General features: G+C 32.6%; 1 long non-coding RNA gene across 5 annotated transcripts; it reads right to left on the bottom strand.

The window, feature by feature from the left end:
• Nucleotides 1–4,310: 4,310 nt before the first annotated feature.
• Nucleotides 4,311–24,600, bottom strand: LOC143174206 (uncharacterized). Of its 5 annotated transcripts, XR_012997973.1 has the most exons (5): nucleotides 24,471–24,540; nucleotides 23,347–23,410; nucleotides 23,081–23,200; nucleotides 22,891–22,959; nucleotides 9,441–9,567 (listed from the first exon to the last, which is right to left on the bottom strand). It is a non-coding gene; the product is annotated as an uncharacterized LOC143174206 (long non-coding RNA). The 5 variants fall into 5 exon arrangements; XR_012997974.1 differs by lacking the exons at nucleotides 9,441–9,567; nucleotides 23,347–23,410 and adding an exon at nucleotides 4,311–4,634 and having other exon boundaries at nucleotides 24,471–24,600; XR_012997972.1 differs by lacking the exon at nucleotides 23,347–23,410 and having other exon boundaries at nucleotides 24,471–24,600.
• Between the last annotated feature and the right edge of the window lie 1,822 nt (nucleotides 24,601–26,422).

Raw genomic sequence — 26,422 nt, 5'->3', positions numbered from 1 at the left:
GATGAAACTCAAGGAGGTCGCGAGTATGGTGGGGACCTTCGACCTTATAAGGACAGTCTTGACAGTGGGGGGCTCAGTTCCTCGCGAACTCTTCAACTGCGAGGATGGGGGAGGACCAGCAGACCCTCCTGGACTATCCTGGACTATCCTGGGCTACCCTGGGCTACCCTGGGCTACCCTGGGCTACCCTGGGCTACCCTGGGCTACCCTGGGCTACCCTGGGCTACCCTGGGCTACCCGGGGCTACCCTGGGCTACCCTGGTCTACCCTGGTCTACCCTGAACCTCTCTGGGCATCACTGGTCTACTCCTACCTTCACTCTGGGGCACTGGTGACCACTACTGGCTACCATCGATCAGTCGGGATTAATGCAGATCCATGGTGGCCAGTACTGGTGAAGGCCAACGAGTGGTCCTCGGCTTCTCCTAAGCTATGTACCGATTGCGAACAGCGATCGGTGAGTCGCATGCTCTTTCTTTTTAACTCCAGTCACCGATCATGTTGTAGGACGAATGGTCCGTACCGATACCGGTGACTGGTGGTACCATTTTAGTAGTTTTTGATTTTGTGAGTGCAGTGACCTTGGATATGCCTCTCGAGGCATACCCGAGAGTAGTAGCATATTTTAATTTATTTATTAGATAGGATAGGGTTTTCTTGTACGTCGCGTTTAAAGTTAACTGTAAATACTAGCAACAATACTTTGACTTTTTACCGAATTACGAGTAACGTAACTTTATTCTGTACTATGATATGTAAGATATAACACAACCTTCAACATTGAATATTCAGATAATAAGATTGGGAACTTAGTGGTACATTAATTGTATCAATAGGTTCAGTCTGCTTTTTGATTTTTAAAGTTCGACTAACATACAGTTGATTGAAATGGTTGATTATTCGCGTTAAAGTTAATTTAATCGCTGAAATATCACAGTAAATATTGTACAAGAAAACATTTCGCGACGGTTAGGTCTCTGAATCGAAGCAACTACTTGTAAAATATTCTTGTGATATTAGAAACAGCTGCTTCGACAAAGGGATCACCTAAGTATTTTTGAAAATGTGTTAAAAGTTTAAAATAGAATCATTCATATTGCTATTTCACTTAGAGTCTCATTTTCTATTAAATTTCAATTTCTCTTATTGTTTTATCGAATATTACAGTAGTTGTACATTAGTACACTCTTCATTTCTAAAGTTAGAGAATAAAATTCTTAATTCTGAGTCAATTAAAGTAATTGTTGAGAACCAAAGAACATTAGTCCGTTAGAAAAATCAGAAACTAACATGATTTTATAGCTAGGATTTTCAGGATATTGTTTCCATGTTCATTGTTCGATCTCTCTCAAGTGCCCAGGTGCTACTTCGGAGAGTGAGAGCAATGGGCATGATGAAATTGTTATTATTTAAACATGTGAGCGATTGGCAATGGTTAGCGTATCGTGCCCGACGTATTATCCACTTGTGTGTGTGTGTGTGTGTGGTTAGGAAGTGGAAATGCGTCGGACTTTATAATATGACAAATACTCTTTATACGTATATATTCCAGTTACTGTAAATGAAATATATAAACTGTTTGTGGAATATATACACACTTTTCCTTATTCCCTTACTCAATAGAGTACGAATATTAACATATTAGAATACTTTGATCGTCCATACGTTACCAAACGACATAAAGAAGGGTAGAATTATATTAATTTCAATGAATTGTTCGTGGCAAGTAAAATATTTTCTCAAAGATCGTTAGCCATTGCCAATCGATTTCAGGAATTGATATACTAGAGTATGAGAATGTGGTTGTTAGTGAACGTCCCGGGACGTTCTCTCTAGGCGTTAGGTTCTTTCGCACTCAGGTGCATCAGAGACAATCGTGAAGTGATGTGTGTTTGTGAGAATGAGTCTCTTGCCCCTTTTTTAAATATAGCTATAGGTAGGCAGGTAGCATACTCTCTGGAATGAATGTTAGATTTAAGTAGGCAGGGGCCGGTGCTGGCCTTCGTTTCTGCACGATGGTCAGTTAGCGGGGAACTTGAAAAATCAGTTCAAAGTTGATAGCAAAACCAAGCATGCCGTTTGCTGATCAACCTTGATCTCGACTTTTCAAGTTCCACATGGATACCGCGATCGCGATCGGTATTAGGCGCGAGTAGGCGAATCGTTCGAAATTGCTCGATTGCACTGTCGAATGATCGATGGCTGTTCCCAAGACATTGGTCGTTCGCTATCGAGCAAGCTCAGGGTTTCAGAAATGGTGGACTGCCGAAGAAAAGAAGAGGCGTATGCCGAAGAGGCCCCGACAAAGTGTCGCTCAAGAGGGCAACTATTAATGGCGGTCCATCTTAGCATGGAGATTATTATTAAATATAATATCCATTTATTAATGTAGCGTTGCGAAATCGGTAGATCGCGCTCTTCTTAGAGTCGCGACCACGATTTTTCGCGTTGTCTTAGAATTGCGTTGTATTAAATGCTCAAAAATATGCTAGAACTATAAGGATATAAGTCCTCATTAACATCGTTGCACAACTGGACATCATCGATCGCACCTTCCAGCAGGTGAAAAATGGTTTTAATAAAATTTCCCCTGTGATATATGAAAGATATATGGGAAATTGCGAGTACATCATGTTCTCATTCAATGCACAGTGCGAGATTTGTCGAATTTAAGTGGGAAAAGATCAGTTTCGACAATAGTCCAAATATAAAACAGATATTATGAATCAGTCAAAGTATTACTATGCGTATTTGATACTTTTTATGTCAATCAAGTTATGTATATACCCTTTGTTATGGGTAAAAATGGCTCTGGGTAAAAATGTAAACCGTCTGAGTCTCGTTAAATGATAGTTGTTCATTTGAAACGCATTAAACGACTCGAAAAGAAAATACAATTTAATGGAAAATTCCGTAACAGTAATTGACTGTATTAATACTATTCGACTTTCTACTTCCTTGTATAAATAGTTTTATAAAAGCAATTTACTTGTAAAATAAATATAAATGTTTTAAATTATCGTCTTTTGTAATTGGCACTGAATTTTCCCTAAGATGTGTTTCAAATAATAAAAAAATGCGGTAGAAAATATTTAAAAATAATCTTATTAAATGGTAAATTTAAAGTACAGCTTGCAAGCTTACAAGATAAGTTAAAGATGATTTGATAACATTTGTAAAGTGCAAACTTGTAGCGTTTAATGTCTTTTGTAATGTCCTCGTTAACATGTACAAAATGTCATTTGTGCAGTAACTACGTAAATTAAAATGGTCTAAAACAATAAAAAATAGATGATAAAATATCACCACAATCGATGATATTGTTGCCCAATGTTATTGTATAACCTTAATCAATAAATTTCACCGATAGCTGCAACACCGATACAAGGTAGTGCGGTAAACAATGAGTGCACAAACTTCCTGAGTTGGTCAAATGACTTAACACGATACGTTGTGCAGTTTCAGTTTCGATCGGTCAAGCTATCCGAGTTGAACGACAATTAAGTTGGGTGTGTCTTAGAACATTTGCATATACATGAAACGGCAACAATACAAAGCAAAGCAACTAAAACAGGCCACCTGCATAACTCGTCTGCTTTCGACGATAAAAGAGAATGCATCAGATCAATCGTTGTTCCAAGCGATATATAATCTGATGAAAATAGTTCTTTTATTAACGCCCGTCTGCTCTATGAATAAATATTTTTAACACATTCGAATGGAGCAGTGACATAAGAATAATTCAATCACGAACGACTGGGATTTTTAAAATCTGTGTCACATAAATTATTAAGTAAATGTATTCAGAAAGGACAAACATAAAAGTTTCATCATAATAGTTAATTACGTACGTAAAAATAAAAAGTGATTTAAAAAAGTTAGTTTTAATAATATTTAGAATAAATTTATTAATTGTTAATAATTCTATTTTTTTTATTAAATCCATCAATTTTAATTTTAATCACTTTACCTTTTACTTTTTATATAAACTTAAACGTATATCGAAAGCACATAAGAAAACTGAACGTGATATTTTCCGTCAACAGAACTTATAGACAATATTTATTGATCAATTGACAGTGCCAGTTTTAACATACGTATAAGCAGCCTAAATTTTGTACATTAAAAAGTTTCCGTAGAACTATTTAAAACTAACATTCACTTGTCGCGTTCGCATGCATTAAGCATTCGTTAGACGCCTACCACGTGCACCAACTTCTCTTTCACGAAGTTATGCGATGCTAATCTATTCGTGAAGCCGGTAAATACCTACTACCTGTCGCGATTTCTCACTCGCGAATTTATACGATTCCAGGTATTATAAGCGTGGCATACGAACAATAGAGCAATTGTGTTCAGACATATATGGTATCCAATCGAAACGCCCAATTCTCATCTCCTGAGATCCAGAATCGATCTATTGAGAGTGATTATCTATTGCCTCAGGGATTATCGGTCTCCCTTATCGCCGGCATGGGGTACGGTGACAAACTGCATCTCGAAATAGAGCGTGACGACAAGCCTTTCTAAGGTCCAGATCCCTTCGATGGTGACAAACTGCTATCAAGATTCTATCTGAGTGTGCTATATCCCTTCCCTTGTCAGTTAAAGCAATCCTGGGTAGACAGAGTAGCCTAATAAAACAGTTAATTGGAAAAAGATCTCATTGAACAACAGCTTTTCGAAGTTTTTTTTTACTATTGTAATTCCTGCTACTGTGATGCTCGCTTAAATTCCATAAAATCTACTCGGCTAAATTCCACTGCACCATCCTTACCCTTCCCCCACTACTCACTGTCACGGGCTCAATGTAACGTGACCCCAGTATCAGGGACAGAAAATGAATACAATGAGCAAAAACGGGATAGACATAGTCCGTCGATCGTTGATGGTCGAGGCGTGGGACATCAAAGCGACGCCGCACACATCAAATATAAACGTGCAATGAAGAAAATTTCAATTACAATAACTTTAACGTTACCTTCTCAATCGTAGTACCGATGGTATGTCCAGATTCTTATCATTAAAATGAGTCCAAACACGACGTAAATCGGTCTGGTTTTATTGATTCGGAGGAAGTAAAACTTTAATTTCGTTAATTACATTAAGTCAGTAAATCTAATTCGATTTCTATCGTATTTGGATTCACTGTAATCACAACAGTCTCAAAAATTCACTGGCGCTACATTTCAGAGGGTAAGGTTGAAATTATTGCAGTTGAAAATTTTTTCATTGCGTGCTTGTATTTGACGTGTGCGGCATCACTTTTAAGTCCCACGCCTCGATCCTAGATTTTCTGCGGACTGTATTTATCCCGCTTCCACTCACTATATTGATTTACTGCCTTTGTCAGGCTGTAGTCGAGTTAGTTCCTGAAAGCAAATCGCTTTCTCCTGTTTTTTCTGCTCAGCTAAATTCCACTGCTGGGACCCGAAGTTGTGGAATTTAAGCGAGCATTACTGTAATTCTGGTCAACTTGAGAACTTGTTCTGCGTAAATCGCTGCAAAGAAAGAAAGCTCAAGAATATCAGCTGTGAATGATACCACCTGCACCTTTAAAAGGGGTCAACATCCAAGACATAAGATTCAGCGTACAGGAAAATGAACAACCACTAATATCTGCAATTACTTCTTAAACGATCGCATTTGTATCTATCGTTCCACTGCAAGAAATGCTGATAACAGGACCTAATACGTAGCAGTACGACTTACTCGTAGATCTGCAGCAATAAAACCAAGCGTTGCATCTACAATGGAAATCCGCAATCGTTACTTTAGCTGGTGATATCTTCTTCACAGCTTTGAACACAAAAAGGAAATTCTGGCATCAGTATCTGGCATTATCCTCATTCACTCGTGATACCGTTCTACAGATAAACGCACTTATCAAAATCTAGACACGTGTCATTGATGGAATATGGTATTGAAAGCGGATATTGAGAAACTGGCTTCCTCAGGTGATAGTCGAGGTGACAACAGCTCACAGAGGAGAAGCTATTGCACTGTTACAAGATGTCTATTCTAATTCAGACATCTCTCCAGATAGCGGAGCATCTACCCAGGATATTACAGAACTTAATCAGGCTTCGACTGACAGGTAAATATCAGTGGATTAAGCGCTAGTCCACTGGTATTTGAATCTATACCAGCAGGAGTGTATTGGTACCCAAAATTTCCGAAACTAGTGTCTCGGGATCGGATCAATTGAGTGCTAAAATACATGATATATTCGGGTGCCCACAATTCTGAGACCCTATATTCGATTTAGAATATAATTTTTGTTACTGATCTTAAACAAATTTTAAATGAAAAATTACGTTCTGAATCGAATATTAGGTTCTGACATTGTATAATAGAAACCTGAACGCGTTAAGGCCTCTATGTATGATGAGCCGTGTCTCCAGACAAGCGATGGGTTTGAGCTTTTTCCACTGTTTGTACAATATGTCAAATGCTATCACCACTGAGGTCTTATGAGTTTGAATCTTTTTCACTTTCTATATGATACGTAAATATGTTCATATTCAACGAAAAGTAAATAATATTCAAATTCATCGTTTGTCTCGAGACATATTTCAAGACAACTAAACGCACTTTGAAGCTGATACTGGTCTTACGAAAGATCAGTAGCAATGCATGCATCATAATATATTGTACGAACAACGAAGAATATTCAAACCCATCGCTTGTCCCTAAACAAGTCTCATTGTGTAGGTGCCTTTATCTACTGTGGGAAGATCACTTGATAGGCTGAGGATTGCGATCTAATAGTTAGTTCTCATCTATCTTACGATGCTAATTTACTATTCGCCAATACAGTTACGTGTATTGTCCAACACAGGAAAGACCTCACTTGTCCTAAAAGCTAAAAAGTTAGGGAGCCACGGAGACACTTCCACTCACGATTTTCGGGCTGCTTTGGTCTTCCATGCAATAGTCGTTGCCGGCGCGCAACAATATCAAAATATGGAAGCAAGATCGAATGCGACGAAATGAAGTGTAACAGTAGAAAATAAAATTCATAGTGTCGCTAACTTCATTCTCCATCGTCATTATTCCCTCGCATTCCGTCTCGTGTCCATCCTTCATTGCCGTGCACTAGGAACGACTATGCGTGGAAGACCGAGGTGGACCGAGGTCGAACATTAACACATTGAATGCTATGGGGGTCATCGGTGACCTCCAACCAGATCAAATTACTGTAGTTCGCTTAATTAAACGACGATTATTTGAAAACGTGTGTATATTATAAATAATCCTACCTAATGTGGTGACATTCAGCTAGACGAATGCGCAATAATAATAATACAATTCAATCAAATGATTTAATATTATATTTTTCCATTTTGTGTATCTTGTTCTATGAAATCGTGCGGTATTCAACGTGTTAACCAATCAAAGCTACGAACTAAACACGTAGCGGATGATTTCCCTTGCCCCTGTGTCGTCTCCTACAGTACGTGTTTCAGAATTCGCCTGATCTGAATTTTCAGATAGTCATACACTAGTGCTAGTTATTTCGCCGACATTTGTGGTACTGTTGTTACCTTTCATTGAACTTTCAATTGAAGGACACCCGCATCCAGGAACGAGTCACCCCATAGGCATAAGGTACTGGGTGGCACGTAGACGCGTGGTGCCGGAAAAACTCCCGGAAAGCAAAAGGCACAGCTTATGTGTGAGAAATCGTGTAGCTGAGGTAGAACGGCTGAAAATGGGGCGCTTCCTGTTTCGAGTCACGGAGCGTGGAGGCAGCACCCCCCAAACGGGTTCAGCATATGGTACTACATATTTAAGATCTGAAGCTTACGACACCACATTAGTTTTTAGCAATCCAGTTGTAACCGCGCTAGTTATGAAATAGTTCAACCTTTTTGTTCCAAATGTATTACTACACATATGTCGTGGGATGGTGATAAAATTATATTTTATCACGATTATAAATATCATCATGATAAAATTAGAATTAATTTATATCGTTTACCTATCATCATTGCACAGGCATACTTCGGATTTTTATCGTTACAATCTTATCGCTATGCTGTACTTGTTCAGCAATTTTTTGGAAGTAACGTAAAAATACTAAACTTAATAAGTATTTTATTCCGCTAGACGATCCACCTGTAGATAAATGTAAACGGTGTATTTGAAAATGATAAATAACATTTTCTTTAATAAAAAGTGATATTCTTACTTTTTTGCCAAAGCCATCTCCTGCAAAATGCGATTGTAAAACATTACAAAGGCAGGCGAATCTTAATTGAAGTTGTTTAAAAACGTGACTTCTTGATGGGGCGTTAGCATTTAGCATGAAATGATGGTCTCTTTTAGTAAAAAAGAAAAGATTGAAAGGTTTAATTCGTAACTAAATATGAGTGAAGATGTATGAACGATTGGAAATGAAGCCTTCACAACCGAAACATGTTACAGTTCTTACATTATTGCGAATACTGTAGATACACAAAGAAGTTTCCTGAATAATTTTTTTTACATTTTATAACAAAAATTATAAATATAAATGCAATGGGAATGAAATATAATGAAATGTAATAAAAATATAAAATACAAATAAAATTTAAACTGGAATCGTTGAAATGACCGATTGTTGTAAAAGTATTTTTTAATTCGTTTGGCTGGAATACGTTTATATAGTTTAAATTGCAATATTATGATACTAACAAAAGACCATTCAACAGTTACCACTACCCATTTTCTTGGATTTTTTGCACGCAAATAGAGAACAGATAATATATAAAACACACATGTAAAAAACCGTATTGAGCCTCATACTGAGTGAAAATGTTGTTTCAGCAAATATTAAGGCTTTGCACTCTGAATTTCTTTTGTATTTTTTCCCCGATAACTCTGTATTATTACGATATTTCATTCGAAATGCTTTTTAAAAAATAGTTAATTTGTAGAGAACAGTGTAAACGATTCTTCCTACTAATAATATTGAAAATAACATAATAATATAATCTATTTTAAAAATATCTTGACAAAGAACCATACCTGTGAATAAAACTAAAATCGAGTGACGCTCGACATAGGAGCGTACAGGCTTAACACTTTTCACAAGTAAAAGGAAGAAAAGATCGTTCTATAAACCTCCTATTTCATTCTCATATTATGAACCCTTTCATTGGCAACATTTCCGGTCATCAATAGAAAGTGATATTAGGAAATACGTTTCAGTGGAATCACTTGTGTCGAAGTAATCGAACATTACTCAGCTTTGACGATAAGACGTCGCATTCTGAGCCAACATCTCACTGACTATTCAGCGAAATCGCCTGCGATGCAATCACCATTACAGTAATCGGTAACAGGTTATACCCGGCAGTGATAAGATGGGGAATCACTATAACAGTAAAAGCAGAATAGCCACGAGGTGTTCGCTTTGTAATAACTATTATTCAATGATTTGCTTTTGAAGTTACCTCGTCGTTTACATGGATTAAGTCCGTTGCGCTCGTTCAGGAGATTCACCGTGCAATGTAGCTTCTAATCCAAGCATAGCTATCCATGAATCGTTGAACAGTATAAGATGAACTCTTTCGAAATAAACTAAAAGGATTTTTTAGGGAATGAATAATTATTTACTTTTCGATTAATTACACTTCATACAATTCGAATATATAAGCGGCTGAGTGCGACTGATGGTGCGATCGTATTTTTCTGGTTCACTGCCTAAAAGTGCCAGCCTATCAATTCGTAAAGTAAAATTGAGTTGACTTATTTATTTTTATTTGTTCTGTTGCTAGTCTAGAAATAGGTAAATATAGCAATTGTATTAAGAATTAATAATGACGGTCATCTGTGATTACTGTAGATAAAATTATGATAGATCGATTTAAAAAAAAAGAACGTATCGAACGAGTCTCCATGGGCTACGATGTACAATAAATAAGATTAGTTAATGTATGATCATTACACTGCAAGATTTTAACTGTAAAGACGTGTTTCCTATTGTGTACTATAGATTAAATAAATCTGATTTGTTATTCCAATATAAAACCAACAGATTTTCCAATTTGTTGTGGAATTATTAAAGTGTGATTTGATTTTCAAGCTAAAACGAAAAAAAGAACACGATCGCGCCACTTAACAGTTTTTAGCCAGATCTTTGCAAAGATTCGTGGAACTCAAACGGATAAAACTCATGGGAAATAAGAAAGAATTATTGGGTTCGCAAGAAAGTTTTGTCGTTTTTCAGTTACTCCACTTGACCCGCTTATTCTTTCATTATTCGTCGTACGACACGGATGATTTTGGTATCAATCGAAAACTAATATTATTGAATTTGAATTTTTAAATTGCAATCGTTTTTCGATTCATAAATTTTTAAAAATAAACATTTATTATGAATGCAAGTAAAATTCATTTCTGGTACTGTATGCTTTATGAGTTCAAACTTGTGCGTAATACCACTGAAGTTCATAAAAATTTAAGCTTTGACTTTTAGAGCATCCAAAGTTCAAATAGGTACGCTCCAAAGGTGGCTTTTATTATTATTTCTTTTTACTGTGGTCAAAGGATAGGTTTGTCTCTAAATCCTCTATAAATGACTTAGTTAATAGATGGGTGAATATAATAGAAAACAATGGCTAATATATCATTAATTAATCTTCTTTCTACGATTAAATATATAGAATTGAATTTTTCTTAACAAAGCGATAAAATTTGCTTGCTAACCTAATATTATGAACCTTTTAAAACATGCGTGTCTACATCTGTGACCATTGAACTTCAATATCAAACTTAAACTGAAATGTGTATCTATAGATTCAAATACGTCGATATCCTTGAAAGGGTTGAGAACTCGTTCCGCCCGAAAATTCAAACTGCTTGAGCGTCAGTAAACAGGACCTTGCTTTGACATATTTTTATTAATAAAAAAAGACATCCTACTTGTTAGTTTTCAATAATACAACTTATCGTATGTATTTACGTTTTGACTATACAATTGGCCTCTCGTAATTCTGGGAATCATAAGAAAATCGACTCATTGAACCATACCAATTCGAGCTTCAAACTACTTGAGTTGAATAATGCTACTAATGGTCGAACTTAGGCGCAGTATATAGAGTGAAGGAGCATTGAGGTTATAACTCGGATTTCATATTTGGATATATGTTTCATCGAATAAAGATCATTTAAATATCTTTTTTTTTTCATTTTTCTAACAATCGAGCGAGCAATTAAAGTCACTCGTAAATTTGTAATCAGAAACAGCCTTCGTATCTTATCGTTTCTATTAAATAACATTATTTGCATTAGAAAACCACAAAGAATAGACCCTCGATCGACTAAAGTACTTCTTTACAACTGTGAATTATGAAAACTTCAAGGTATGACTAGCAGGACACTGTAGAAAATAAATCACTGAACTATGCCACTTAAAATTACTTATAGTTTTTCTGTTGTATAAAAAAAAATGTTTCAAACGATGGTTACTTGATATCAAATTGATGTCTGATATTATCATTATTAATGATACTTTCAGTTCTTGATATCAAATGAATTTTGTCACAAACATTTTTCTGTACGATAAACAAAGAATAATTTACAAATGAATTTCGCTGGTACAATTAAAGGATTGACCCTGCATACACTAGACTCAGTGAAAGGGTAACCATAGAGCAATAAATCAACTTCGAATCTCAACGTACGTAACTGTTTACAACCGTCCAAATCTTTAGCGACTTTCACTCTTATTCATCAAACGCTTATTTACCAATCGACACACAAACACAATTAATAACAACAGAAATATATGGGCAAAAAAATCGATGCAATCAGCATTAAACAATATATTCAAAAATATTAAGCGCTCGAAATACTAAGATACGTACGAAATACTTAAGAACACGCAAAACTTTAAAGTAAACACGTCAAGATTACGATAACAATAAAAAACACAAATACAACGGCAACGTAATCTACTGATACGTAATACAACCTTCCTGTATACCATCACATTTTGTTATTTTTTACCATTTTGGTTTAATTTTGCAAAATATAAAAGTTGAATTTAAATTCACATTTCTATTATATCATAAACCATACTTGTTACTTTTATCGAGATAATTTTTGGAAATAGGATTAACCCTTTGCACTCGAGAGGCGCCTTTCAGTCACCATTTCATTTGACCCAACAAAATTATGAAACTTGAAGTTCAATATTAAACTTTATGTAGTAAATATATCAACATATGGAACATCCAAATAAAATACTTAAGTCTCTTAATTTATGCAAGATATTTCTTTAGATTAGTTGCAAAAAATATCATTAATATTTCATCAGAAAATAATAAATGTTTATCGAGAAAAATATTGTCGAGTGCAAAGAAGTTAATATTTCATTAATCTTCTTTGCAATGTTAACTGCCTTGAAAATAAGATGTCTATTAATGTGAATAATAAACATAATGCTAATAAAAAGTGTTAAAGAAATAAATAATATTTTAAGAATAACAAGATTAAAAGTGTTATCATTTTTGTTGTGTAGGGAATGCAGTACCAGACAGCTTGAATTGTATTTGGACTTCTCAAATTTACTTAACATAGGTCAGACGTACTCAAGTAGTTTGAATACCCACCAGTCACCACGAGTGACTACACCCTGTTCCTACAATACTACGAAGACTCCACAACCACTAGTGTCTTCCCCAGATATTCGCATTCCTGTATCGTCGTACTGACCCGTACCACCAATCATATTCACCCCCAGATTACATCGAATTGGCACGCCAATTTCCATCTAGCCATTAAGGATCATTGTACCAACACGTACACGGACTAATCTCAGTAAACATTGCTCCCAAGTTAAAACTTATTGCAATATGAATATGTTGGCCTTTTTTTCTTTATTCATCAAATTTGAATAAACTGTGCTGTAGCTCTTTAGAGGGTAAATCTGAGAAAATTTAACTGACAATACGACGCTATACTTTTTGCTTCAAGATATGCAGAACTATTAATATTTTAATCCTATAGTGTTGTCACGATGGAATAATAAAAATTTGTGTAGCCATTCTTACGCTTGTAATGAAAAAAATGTAAGTATATTATCAAAATATAATAATAAATAAAACTGTACAAATAAGATACGTCTATTTGTTATATTTAGAACATTATGTCAAAATAAGTACTTATGGGCAAAAATTAAACTATAGTCAAATTACTGAATATTTGAAATAAAGTAATGTATTTTCGATTTCACAAGATCATAATGAACTTTTATGCTTTAAAATAAAGTAATGCATTTTCGATTTCACAAGGCCATAGTGAGCTTCAAAATTTCTATTGTTAAAAAATCTCAAAAATCATGGTTGTATTTCCTTATTTGCAATAGGTATTAACAATTTTCATTGTTAACTGCTACTTTTACAATACTATTTATTTGATCTTAAACGATTCTTTATTGAACCTCGTTAGAATTAATTCAATTTATACATCTCATTCAATCAATACTATTTTATTACGAGTGCGAAGTCTCCTACTGCCTGAGCAGATAACTCAGACTATCTACAGCCGCACAGCAATTAATAAGACATTAATCGTTATTAATTGCTGCACCACTCGTAAAGTGAAGTATATTGCACAAAAGACTTGAAGAAATCTGGCTTAAATCAGTCCTTCAATATAATAATAGCAAGATAGAGACCGGTTTGTAACTTATCGAAACAATTCTTCGAATGAAAGAAAAATTTTTGCAACAGACAATAAATAAAAATATACAAATCTTAAAAAAACTTATTATTTCAGAATTGAAAAGGTCCATTAGTTTTATATTATTTTAGGACAAATTGAAAAAAACGAAGGAAATTATTTTACCCTACTTCTCCTCTTACCACCATTTTCATGTATTGTATTTTAGTATTACCGAAATTTTTAACGTAGTATTCAAAAAGTGATTCGTTGAGTACGAAATGACATGAAAATAAATAGAGATGGGGAGTGGCAGACTCTGGAGACTAGCCAACTTGTCCTAAAAGTAATAAGTTCAGAGATTTGACCTGAAAAGCATTATTTTCCTCGTTATGCAGTCCATAACGATTTGAGCTGGAGAAAAGTGAAAACAAAAGTAACTGAAAAGTGAAAGTAGACAAATACAAATATGTTTTTGACAATATTGACAACACCTCTCTATATTTCCTGCATATGTTGATGAGAATGCTTTTGTCTATGCGAACTTCTTTTCTGAAAACAGTGATCCCAAAAGGGTACGACATCGTTTCCTTTATAAACAAGAATTCCGATAATATGTTATCTTATGCCTGGTTTTACTGACAGGGACACAATAATCATTTTTAAAATATATTGTATCGATATTCTATATAGTTCCATCGCGTATGCATTTTAATACACCTAATTTAATAGGTATTCTCAAAATACAGAGATATGTATATGAATAAAAGAGGATAATGTAAACTCGAAACAATATTATCTACAGTTAATAATACGATTTTATTAATCTATATGAAGATTGGACTATCGCTGTAGATAAAGAAGAATACTGTAATAGAACTGCATCATAATTAACAGTTGATAAACCATAGGTATACAAATTTATTTGATAAATATAAAAACTACAGTAAGGCATAAAATTAAAAACAAGTTTCTAAAAAAATTGACCATATTAAAAAATAATCTACACCACCAACAAGAAATAAGATAAACTGGGATCTTATGGGACTCCATATCCGGAAATCTGAAATACCGATTGTGTAAAAAACAAACGTTTTGTAACCAATCAAATAACTGATTATAAAACAAAGGTTAATAAGTTAAACAATAAATTTGTTTTAGTGAAAACAGAGATAATAGAAAAGACGAAAGTTGAAAAAGTGATTAATCAGACGATGTAAGAACTGATATAAAGTTGACCGGACGAAATAAAATGTAAAAATAATAAAATCTTAAAACCAGTCATTTAACCGGTCGTGGTATGTTCAGTGTTAAAAATTACTTTATACCTTGATTTCTGTTTGTTACGTTTTACAACAAAATGTATTTAATATACAAATTCGTTGAAACGTATTCGCGGTTTCAAAAATTGCTTTACCCCTCTTGTTTCATTAATTATATTTAAGAAAAATTTCCGATTTAAGAAATACCCAAAAATATGTTGGAACTTTACTTGAACCACATATTAGTTCACAGTAACCAAAATGGTTGTATGATCATCGTGAATGAAAGAATAGTGTAGTATTGATTTGTAAAATTTCGTTTCGGTGGTGTTTCTTTACAAAAGGAGCTGCATAGTAAACAGAAAACAGTAGTTTATGATGGTGTCCATAAAATTTATTCATCCTAAACATTTAGAATTTTTTAAAAAAGGAATATATTCATTAAAAACATGTTGACAGCCGTATATTGAATCAAATAGAGCATAGTTTGATTGAAGAAACGTCTTTTGAAACTACGTTTCGCAGTTTCTTTTATACCTATCTTTGCATCAAATTATAAAGTAATATTCTAAAATTCGAAGTTCCCAATAAATATTTGGTACCAAATGTTGATTCCCAGCAGCCAAAGTGGCTGCATACGATCACTATTATCTCCAAAGCCTTTATTTAAAACAACAACAAAAGACTATCATTATTTTCCAAATATTTTACAATTATTTTGAAATAATTTTATCAATATTATTTTTTAATTACTATACTTGGATTATAATAATTGTATTATATGTCACTATTATTTTATATTTACTTTAACTAATGTTCTTACTATTTACTTACTTATTTATTTATTTACTATTAGACTGCAGATATTTGTGCAAATTAAAACGTTTCAGAATATAACTAGAAAAATAGAAAATTACAATACAACATTGTTTTTCCTAGCAAGCATTGTAAAACAATACCAAGATTTGAATAAAATTTGTTATAAATTCGTAGTTTATTGATTACTGTTTAAACTGCTACTTTATATATGTTATTATTTATTATATATTAAGATAAACAATCTTGTAGAAGAAGTTTTGTACTAACTCCTTGCTTTATGATAACATGGTAGATTCACGGTGAAGATGTTAAATAAAATTGAACAAACATAAATATTACTGAATTCTTTTGAAATGAAATTAATTATTATTCCCCTATTATCAATGATTGTATTTTAGCAAGGATAAACATAGAACATCACCATAATTTTTCTCCATTTCTTCAATAAATTATTAATGACAAAATAACTGTATCGATCGTGCTAAGAAACAAATTAAAGTACAAGGGGTTAAATTAGAAAGTATAAGTAGGTTCCTTGCAGCAACCTCCTCGTGGTGGACTTAGAAACTAGCATTATCGTCGATGGAATAGTTGCTATCAAGAACCATGCTGGGCCGATCGACTGCAAAATTGTATGATCCACTTCCAAATATGCCGAGTAATTATTTTTTAATTCAATTAATTCACACATTTCACTTGTTCCTCTTTGTTTCGGTTCACCTTGCCATGTATTATACGAGTGAATCTGTCGGTGTGTTACATCAGTGAGTTCTGCCGTCCTCGTACATTAAGGTACCTACTCGAAAGGTCATCGGTGGTGCGCATCGCAGGGCGGTGGTGCCACGTCATCATGCAATGCGGCAATCTTTGCTGGGTTCCTACTTCTTGAATTCGTATAAGGATGTGTATCTGTAGATAAGGACATCGCAACTCAACACTGGTATGATCGCGGTTTACTGCGTGTCACCCTCATTTTTCTCTTTTCTAATCAGGGACTTGTTCTCTGATTTCTTTCATTGTTAAATCAAGGACTTCTTTCTTGATTTACCTCCTTCGCTTCTTGGCCCAATGATTGCTAGGCATACTGCGGCCCATGTATAATTTAAATCATCATATAAGGCAAAATTAATTTAAATTAAGTGTGCATTACCCTCATTGTGCTCTTTTGTAAACAGAAACATTTTCTCTGATTTCTTTGATTTTCAAATCGAGTACTTCTTTGATTCACTGCCTTTCTTACTGGAACCAATGTATAGTTTGAGATATCCGTTAAGGCTAAATTAAGTTAGAATCAAGTTTGCGAAAGAAAACGTGGATCGTTCGCCGTGGGATACTTCATCTCTTTTACTCTGATCCCAATTAATTGTGTATTAACAATTAATATTAATTAAATGTTGAACAATTTTAAACAATGATGCATGATTATAAACTGAAATTTATATTTCAGTCAATTTTGATCTAAAGTTCAGAAAATTTTTACACAATACTAAAAACATGTTAGACTTCCTTTATAGCTAACAAAATCAAAAAGAAGCTTTTCACAGATGCATGGAGGAGCGATATATCGCTACTTGACACTCACTAATTTAAGTGCGTTAATATGAGAATATGTTAGGTTAAGGAGGGGAGATTTGGCGAAATGGATTTTCATCTATCACTTAAGTTTAGACTCAAGAAACGAAACATCCATCAAGGGGATTAGTTTCAATTGCGGCAATATTAATACCTCCGCAGAGACCTGGGCAACTACCATTATCCATATTACAATATTTCCTGTAAAGGGATCATGGTAGGCTAATTCGCTGCGATAATTTTGTAATTTAAATGTGAAATATACAATTATCGGCAGGTAAACGATATTCACGTTTATAGATAATGGAGAGAGTTATTTAACTTGTGCACTTTTTAGTATGTTTACTACTCAGGTATATAATTAAAATAAACAAGAAAAAGAGAATTGTTAAATGGTATGTTCATGTTACGAAGTACGCACTTTACAGATTAGTGATTACAAATTTCATAAAAAATAATTTTCAAAATTCCTCTGAGACAACAGCTCTGGTTTTTCCAAACATAAAAATTAGTGGTTCGAAAAACGATAAGAACTTCGACAATTATATTACGCAAGTAAATTATATACATTTGCAGTATTCATATTACATTTTAAAATTGTGAATTATATTTAATATTCTGATAAATGTCTATAAAACATTACGAGTATTTCGAAAATTTTAATATTACGACAAAAAAATAAAGAAAGAACACATTTTTCATTTATTTATTTGTTTTGATTTGTATTTATTTATACTCTGTTGGTAAGGTTGTAAGTGACGCGACAATGGTAAGATGATAACGTAACACCTAACCATAGAATAAAGATTTACATTGCCTCTTCAGTCTATTCTATATCTCGTCGATGATATCAGGTACCGTCAGTGGTATTGGTTTAGTACAGCCTCCAATATTACCGACAATAGGAACTTTAGATTTCTATGGCAGCGAGGTTTGTGTGGTCAGACAAATATAAGATTCGTCGTTGTGTTTAAACGTCAAAATTTTACCGAACCTGTTAATATTACTTAAACTGTCCAATTTCAAACAAAATCAGAATAACAAATTTTTAATTTTGGATCCACCTGAAACGATGTGGAAATTGATTGGAATATAAACATTCTAATTCATTTAAACCTATTCTGTTTTCTGCGGAACTGAAGCGTTCATTATAATTCTTATTTATACTATATACTGTTATTTTAGAAATATTAATCACATTGCATAATTCTATAGGATGAACTACGTATAGTCGTCTATATCGGATTTTATTAAATCTGATAAATATTCAAAAAATTTGTAATAATCGTAGTGAATAAGCAATTGCATACAATATTTTTTAGACGTTTTTCTGTTTGTAATATAGTTATAGATTTTGTTTTAACATAAATTCTGCTTTGAACAGACTTCTAATGCTTCTAATGATAATTTCTACAAATTCTAACACTTCTAATTCTTCAATGTTTTTTCACAATGTACATATAGTTGTAAAATTATAATGTGAATAACATAAACAGAGATAATGACCTTCTAAAGAAACTGTGCGATTGAAATGTGTCAATATGTTTTTTCTTGGAAACTGAATTGCGTTGACAGAAACAAAAACAACCTTAGGAAACTGATTCGATCAGTTGTTACGTAATCAGTATTTAAAAATACATTTATTATAACGAATATTTTTATAGGTTTAGTAAACTAAACGTTTCGAGTTTAGTAAACTAAATGTTTCGAATTCCGCATAATTTATGAAACATGTATATTGAGTGTAGAAATAAATTTAGTGACTTTTTAAGATGAATTTATCTTCTGTTTACAAAAAATACATTTATCTATCCTGATACAATCTGTAGCCTCATATTCAACTATTTTTGATAAATTATTTCTTTATTATTTATCTTCTATTGCTGGCTTTTATTGACCCTTGCAAAGAGAGTGAACGAGAAAAGATGTTCAAAGGATTTGTTCTCGTAAATCAATATAATGGGAAGAATTGGTTGTAAAAATATACCGGAAGCGAACGAAGAAGACGCTAAGGATCATAAAAGCGAGATTGAATTTCTAAGTTAAAAATGAACACAACCGGAACATAGAAAGTCTTACAATTAGTGTGGATTTAAGGAAATAAGAGACAATCTGCCAGTAATCTGGAACATTGGATACCGGCATACCAAGGCAACGGTATTTCAATTGGACCGTCAGGACCGACAAAGTGGCGATTACACACTTATGCAATCACTTGTAAAACTTTCACGAAATTAGTGACTCGAAGCACATTGAATCTCGCGGTAGTTGAACTACTGAAATTACCAATAGAGGAACAGTGCGGATCACAGCGAAAGTACCAGTTGACAAGAAAAACGTTTCACTCATTAATGTCTTGCAATCTTGTCTTAGATATAAAATGGAACATTTTGTTCGTCAAGAAAACAACTGATGGTGTAGAACTGATGGTCGAAAGTGATGACCACCATAAAATGTTCATTCGAGTAAAATTACATTTTGTATGTGATAAGATCAAAACAGTTTGTTTCAAAATGTCTGATTTACGAACTTTATTTTTCGATTGATACAGCAATCAGCTTTAAATATTTATAACAATTATTAGACATAAGAAAGTTAGACTGGGGAAATTAAATCTCAAATTATCCTGCTGCATGAGATTTTTAAGCTACATATTGCTTAGTACACTCGATAAACGCTGTTGTAACTTATTGTATTTGAGAAGCATCCATTTAGTCTGCTTTCCCGAAATTCTTAATTATTTTATATTTAGCCGGAGCATGTAAAATGTTATAAATAATGAAGAAAGTTCTTTCGAATAGTTAACATTATAACAATCTATGTGTAGTAATTTGTATTTGAAAGTTTGATACCAAAACTAACCTATGACGTATATTCGCTTGAAAAACAAAGTTTCGAGGATTCCATTTTCAAAGAAGGCAAACATGGAGTACAAATACTTCCTGGGAGAAGCTAAATACTGCGTTAAAAATATAACTACCAAGTATTTCAAATTATTTATACTTCTTTATATAAAAATTATAAGTCTATATGGTTTAAGTTTCTATGCGACGTACATTCTAATATATAAATAAAAATAAAAATTTTGAATATAAATACCCTTATAAATCAGTACTTGTGAAATAAATAAACTGTAGAATGTGGTTTCGACAATTGAATAAAGAAATGTTCAATATGAAGACGGAGTACACTATTCTTGTTAAAAAATAAGAAATAAGATTGAATGGCTCGTGAACTGTTAAAATATCTTACGTATTTTATTTAAGAATAATTAAAAAACGAATGATTTATCTTAACGAATTAGACAAATTAAATTATATCAATTTGAGTAATCAAAAGAAGCCAAGGTGTATTACGTTTAATTATTCAAAAAGAAGGAGATTCTGATCAATTATGGTGTGCGATTCATTCACGATAGCAAGTTATTTCAAGAATAACACTTATTCTCAAGAGATTCACGAATCTCTTCTGAAATTCAGCGATTCAAAAGAAACTTGTTAATATCTGAGAATTGAATGGAGCTTCTTATCACGCAAGGAAGAAAGTAATTGAAGTTTGGTATAGTTTCACCCTGCGAAAAGGAACATGAGAAGGAGAAATCCAACGAAGACGTACAAACTTCTAACCCGGCTAGCAGGTCGCGGTCAGCTGAGGATATTTAGAACAGGCTCAAGGAAAAGACTCAAGAAATAGTATCGATCGATGCTCCAGTTTGAGTTGAAAACGTTGGGGATAATGAACAAATATTACTTTTCGAAAGATCAGTCAAAGAAATAACGATTGATCTGAATACTAGCGAACACTATCATTCAATGTTACAAAAATCAAATCGATTATCAAGAATATTACTTGAATATTTGTCTGTGGTAGCTCGTGACAATTTGTGGCGATGGAGCTGCAGTGGCTGCATAAAATTAAAATATGCATTATGTAGTAGGTTATACGTATGTACATTGCTGCAAAAATTTCAAAAATCCGCCATTTCTAGTGCTGTCATTCAGTTGTTTATATTGTTTTCACACAGCTTTACAAATTTAAGATTAGAAAAGTGACACAACACAATGGAAAATGTTTTAATGTTGAAGGAGAATATTTTGAAAAACAATAAAACCGTAAGTTCAAACTTATTTGTAACTTCTCTCATAAATTCTCGATATGTTTGTAGCAACCCGCGTATATGTATGAATAGAGCCCCCGCTTTGAGTAAATTTATTTATTGTTATCATTTCTTATCATGATAGATTTTAGATAAATGTATATAGAATTATAATAAAACAGAAATTTTCATTTAATATTTTAGAGGGGCTGCTACTCTTCAACCCCTATGCACAAGTTGCTTGTGGTGTTTGTACATTATTCAAAACACGATAATAGAGGAATTATAAAAAATCGATATACAATAAAAAATTATTTCTGCGATAAAAAATTTCAATAAATTCAAAATCAGAATATGTCGTCAGTTACCGCATTTCATTATAGAATCATATTTTATCATAGAATGATAAAAAAGATATTTTTTATCATTCTATCATATGTATTAGCTACTATGGTAACTAAGTGTTTACATAAGTCGTTCTTCTTGGAATGAAAAATGTAATATCTTTTGTTATGAACATAATTTTTACTTTTTACAATACATGTAACTAACCTAATCTTTTCATGCAATTTTGAAGACTTTTTATTTACTGCAGCATTTTATTTGTTTCTGTTGAAAATTACTTAATTATTATCAACAATTTTTGTTCCTCTTGTAGCCATTTCTGAGGTAGCTCTTAAGGGAACTGAGTTTGAAGAGTGGTTTCACTCTTTAAATTTAAGTTACCACAGATATAAAATACGTTTCTAACATTTTTAACTGTTTTTCAAGTCTATAGATAAACTTTTATCAATATCGGCGAGAGACTGTGAATGACATTGTTTTATTAAAGTATTCAGTTTTTATTTATATCGTAGCTAAGGTATTCGATGCCGCTAAAAATTAGGAAAGGATTTTTGATAATTTCAGGCTTTCGTACGGTGAAATAATTAGAATGCACTTCGATGTACAACTTTTTTAGTTTTGCACGTCTTGCACATGCGACTCACTTTCCGGAAATGAAATCCTTCTTGAGGACGCAAAAAGATGGACGCAGTTATTTATTGTTTAATTTTTACATATAAATGGCGCTGGACATACGTGTTGCATTAAGAAAGGAAAAACTATGCTAAAAGAAACAAACGAGATACGTTTACCCACAGATGGTGCATAACAAATTATTTATGTTTGACTACGTCAAGACACTTCATGTCTATAATAATAAAATACCCTTATATATACAGGAAAATAAAAAATAAAAAATAAAAAACAAATAAATAAAATAAAAATAAGACAATGTATGCATACTGCAAAATTTCTAGATGATAAATTTGTAGATGCAGACTATATTATGAGATAAGTAAAAGTGATCCACTCATCCTCCTTCATTGTCCATTATGTAAGGGTTAATAACGTTGTAATATCAATCTATTATTCATCGTTGAATATGATAAAGCTTGCGAGATAGTAATTGAAATACAATAAAATTTCAAATGAATAATTACTTACAAGAACTGTTGTCGTCGGTCGATGGCTCAGGAATTTCTCCTTTGATCTGTGCTGTAATTTTACGCCAAACTGAAATCAAGAAGTATAGTGGAGGAGAAGTTTTGTTTACTAAATTGCATATTAAAAATATTTAAAATGTTGTATAATTATATAATAATTAAATTCATTCTTAATTCGCGTCGTCACTTACTACTTGTCAGATGTTTCTTGATACCCGACTTATGCCTTTTTTTAGCGCGTTTGGTCCTTTCTGGTATATGTTCCTCTATTGATTCCACGTCTTCGTCCATGTTTAGTACAATTTACTCCTCTGTAAATAAAAATTTAAGTGAATCGTGTTCTTAATGTTCGAAAATATTACTGTATTTAGTATAACGTGTATTTAAAATATTAATCAACTGCTCATTAACTGCAACAAATCTAATTAACTGGAAAGTAATATTCTCGTAAACATACTTTAGACAGCATGATGATGTATCAGTGCTTGAAAGTTTATCCCTTCGCACTCGAAAACTTTTCACTAGAAACATTCGATATTTTCTAACAAGATATAAACAACATTTTCCAGAATTTATTTAGAAAGGAATCACATATAAGTGGCGAATGAGAATTGTCTCTACAGTGCAAAGGGTTAATACATATACACTGTGTCCGCTTCATGTGGAGACGTTAAAAAGGAAAATACGCAAGATATGATTAAATATTTAAGGCAAAAGTTATAGCGTATTAAATGCTATATACAAAGTTATTATTTCTCTGAATTTAGGGTAACCTTGAATATACTACAAAGGTCACGTTCAAAATTTTAAGCAGGACCGTAAATTTTCTATTCTACATTCTTGTAGTTGATATTCAAACGTTCTTAAAACGTTACAATTTTTGATTCGCATAAATCGTTCTGAAAATTTACGAAAGTGCCAAATTAACGTTCCCTCGGAACGTTAAAGTTGAATGAGTACACATTAACAATGGTCCACGCGAATATAAGTGTAATAAAAAATACAGAGTTCAAAATTTCAACATAACGTTCACTGTCACTTTAAGATTAATACAAAGTAAAACACATACCATCACTATACTTGTCCTTTTATATCTTGCAACTTTTATGTATAATAATACATAACGGATCAACTTTTTATCAGTTTATAGTTACAATAATATTGTAATTAAAGAACATTATAAACTCACATCATAGCGATTCTTTACAGGTATATTATGTTAATATTATTTTCTTCGCATAGTTGCTCATTGAAAAGTAAAACATATTTATTGAAAAATTCATTGTGGCCATCATTTAAACTGTGTGGTATAATTTTAAATTTTCTTATAATAAGAAATATTTCTGTAAAAAGAATGAAACAAAAAATGAAATGGTAAAAGCGTTCACTGCTCTAAATGAGAATATTATTTCGTCGATAATAAACGTGGATGCACGTAAATACATTCTTCCTTTCCTCGCATTGTATAAACATGAAATAATATATATCGCGCATATAGAAGTAGTTAATAATCACAGTTAATAACATTACAATAATTATTAACAGATGCAAAAATTATTATAACGCTAAACCAAAACTTACATGTTAAAAATACAATTAGAGAAACTGAAAATTATCGACAATGATCACTAAGAACGCGACAATGGTTCACACACGTCAAATAATAAACTAAAGTCCGTGTTTCTTCGTTTGTTGTAGAATAACGAAAAACTATTTACAAGTCACTCACAATCAGCTAGCCAAAGAACGGAGGGAGGAACGAACTTTGGCCCGTAGCCAAATCCCACGCAAATGTTTGTTCTACATTGGACCTGAAAACTGCTGTAATAATCCTTGCGATTATACATATATACCTGACATTGACAATACACTTCTGAGGCATGTATTTAACCATTTTATTAATTGCATCATAATTCAAATAAACCTTCAGTGGAAATTTTAATTATCAACCATTACATCCTTTAAATGTTTTCGATTTTTGTTTATCGAAAATTATTGTCTTTCCACATATTAGAATTATATATGGAATAAAATTTTGTATTAAATAATGAATGAGAAGAATGTTTTATAATTTGGCGATAATTACTGATATATTCATATGTTTAACAAAAAACTGTATTTTAAGCAGAAACTCTTTATATTATAGAAAAAATACATCAGAAGAAAATATAAAATGGCAACCACCTTTCAATAAAGTATAACGTCCTACTGTAATGCACTGCCTAGTTAATTTCATTGTCTAATATACATGAAAAGATCTATTCCGCTAAGAAACAGAAAAACAATTTAAAAAGCATACTTATTCTGGGCAATTTGTGCATACAACAAAGGGTCAAGATGGTTTCAAGGATCGATTCTTCTATTGCGTTTCTCATATATAACCATAATTCGTTGCTTAGGATTATATTCGTCCTTGCAACAATAAACACAAGCATACAAATTACTGAAATACAAAAGTAAATATTTACATACGTGATTAATAACCTCTTCTGTTAATATAATTCCTATGAAATCGAACTTTTTAACAATAAAAGGTAAATGTACTAACAACTAACCACTTAAGGTTATAATAACAGTGTATAACAACATATATATATATATATATATATATATATATATATATATATATGTTTGCAATGAAAGTGTATATATTTACAATTAATATATTTTAAATATTTATATTAAATATTTAGACTAATAAATTTTTATATTAATTTATTTATATTTATACAACCTTAATTGGTTAGTTATTGGTACATTTCCCCTAGTTATAACGATGATAAGTTCGCCCACACTTTCTTCTGTCACCTGTTACGTGTACATTATGTATATACTTGCATCCAACTATAGTTGCCTCCCTTCTTTGGTACTAGGATATTAACCCACTTTCAAATTAAATAGCCATGAACTCTTCTGTCTCTGTACAGAATCTAAATAAGATTTAATCGCCGGCAAGTGTTAGCTTCTCAAAGAGTACAAAAGCTAAGCAGTTAAGATGAAGTCAAGCAGTCAGGTATTTGAAGGAGTTGACTGAATTCCAAGAGTTATTCCTGATTCAAGGCATTGTAAACAACCGCAGTGAATATTTGAAATTATTACATAGGAATCAAATATAAAGTAAACTTCTGTGTAGGCAACAATTGTCGCCGTATTTGTACGTTCTGAGTAAATGCATGTATTCTAATAATATAAACATTATTTCAGCCGTACAAGTTAGCTACATTTCATTAATTTAATATATAAGATGTTTTGATTAAAGTGAGTAGGTATTCTTTTAAGGGACGATACTAAACAGCGAACTAAAGAAAATTGACACGCGGCTCACATTTGGCTATTTGTCAACCAACGCGGCGTGTGAAACAGTTTAATCAAGGTGCGGCTACTTATTGTCTGTGACAGGTTTAATATACATATATGTATATGTAACATATCTTTTACTGATGTAATCAAAACTACCATTCGTAGCACCATTTGACACGTTGACCGTCGCCTGTACCATTTTTCGTACATGCCAACTTTTATAAACAATTGTT

The sequence above is a fragment of the Nomia melanderi genome, chromosome 2 (genome assembly GCF_051020985.1).
Source record: "Nomia melanderi isolate GNS246 chromosome 2, iyNomMela1, whole genome shotgun sequence".
Lineage (NCBI taxonomy): Eukaryota > Metazoa > Arthropoda > Insecta > Hymenoptera > Halictidae > Nomia > Nomia melanderi.
Note: the sequence above shows the minus strand (reverse complement) of the source record. Positions and strands in the feature narration are given on the sequence as shown.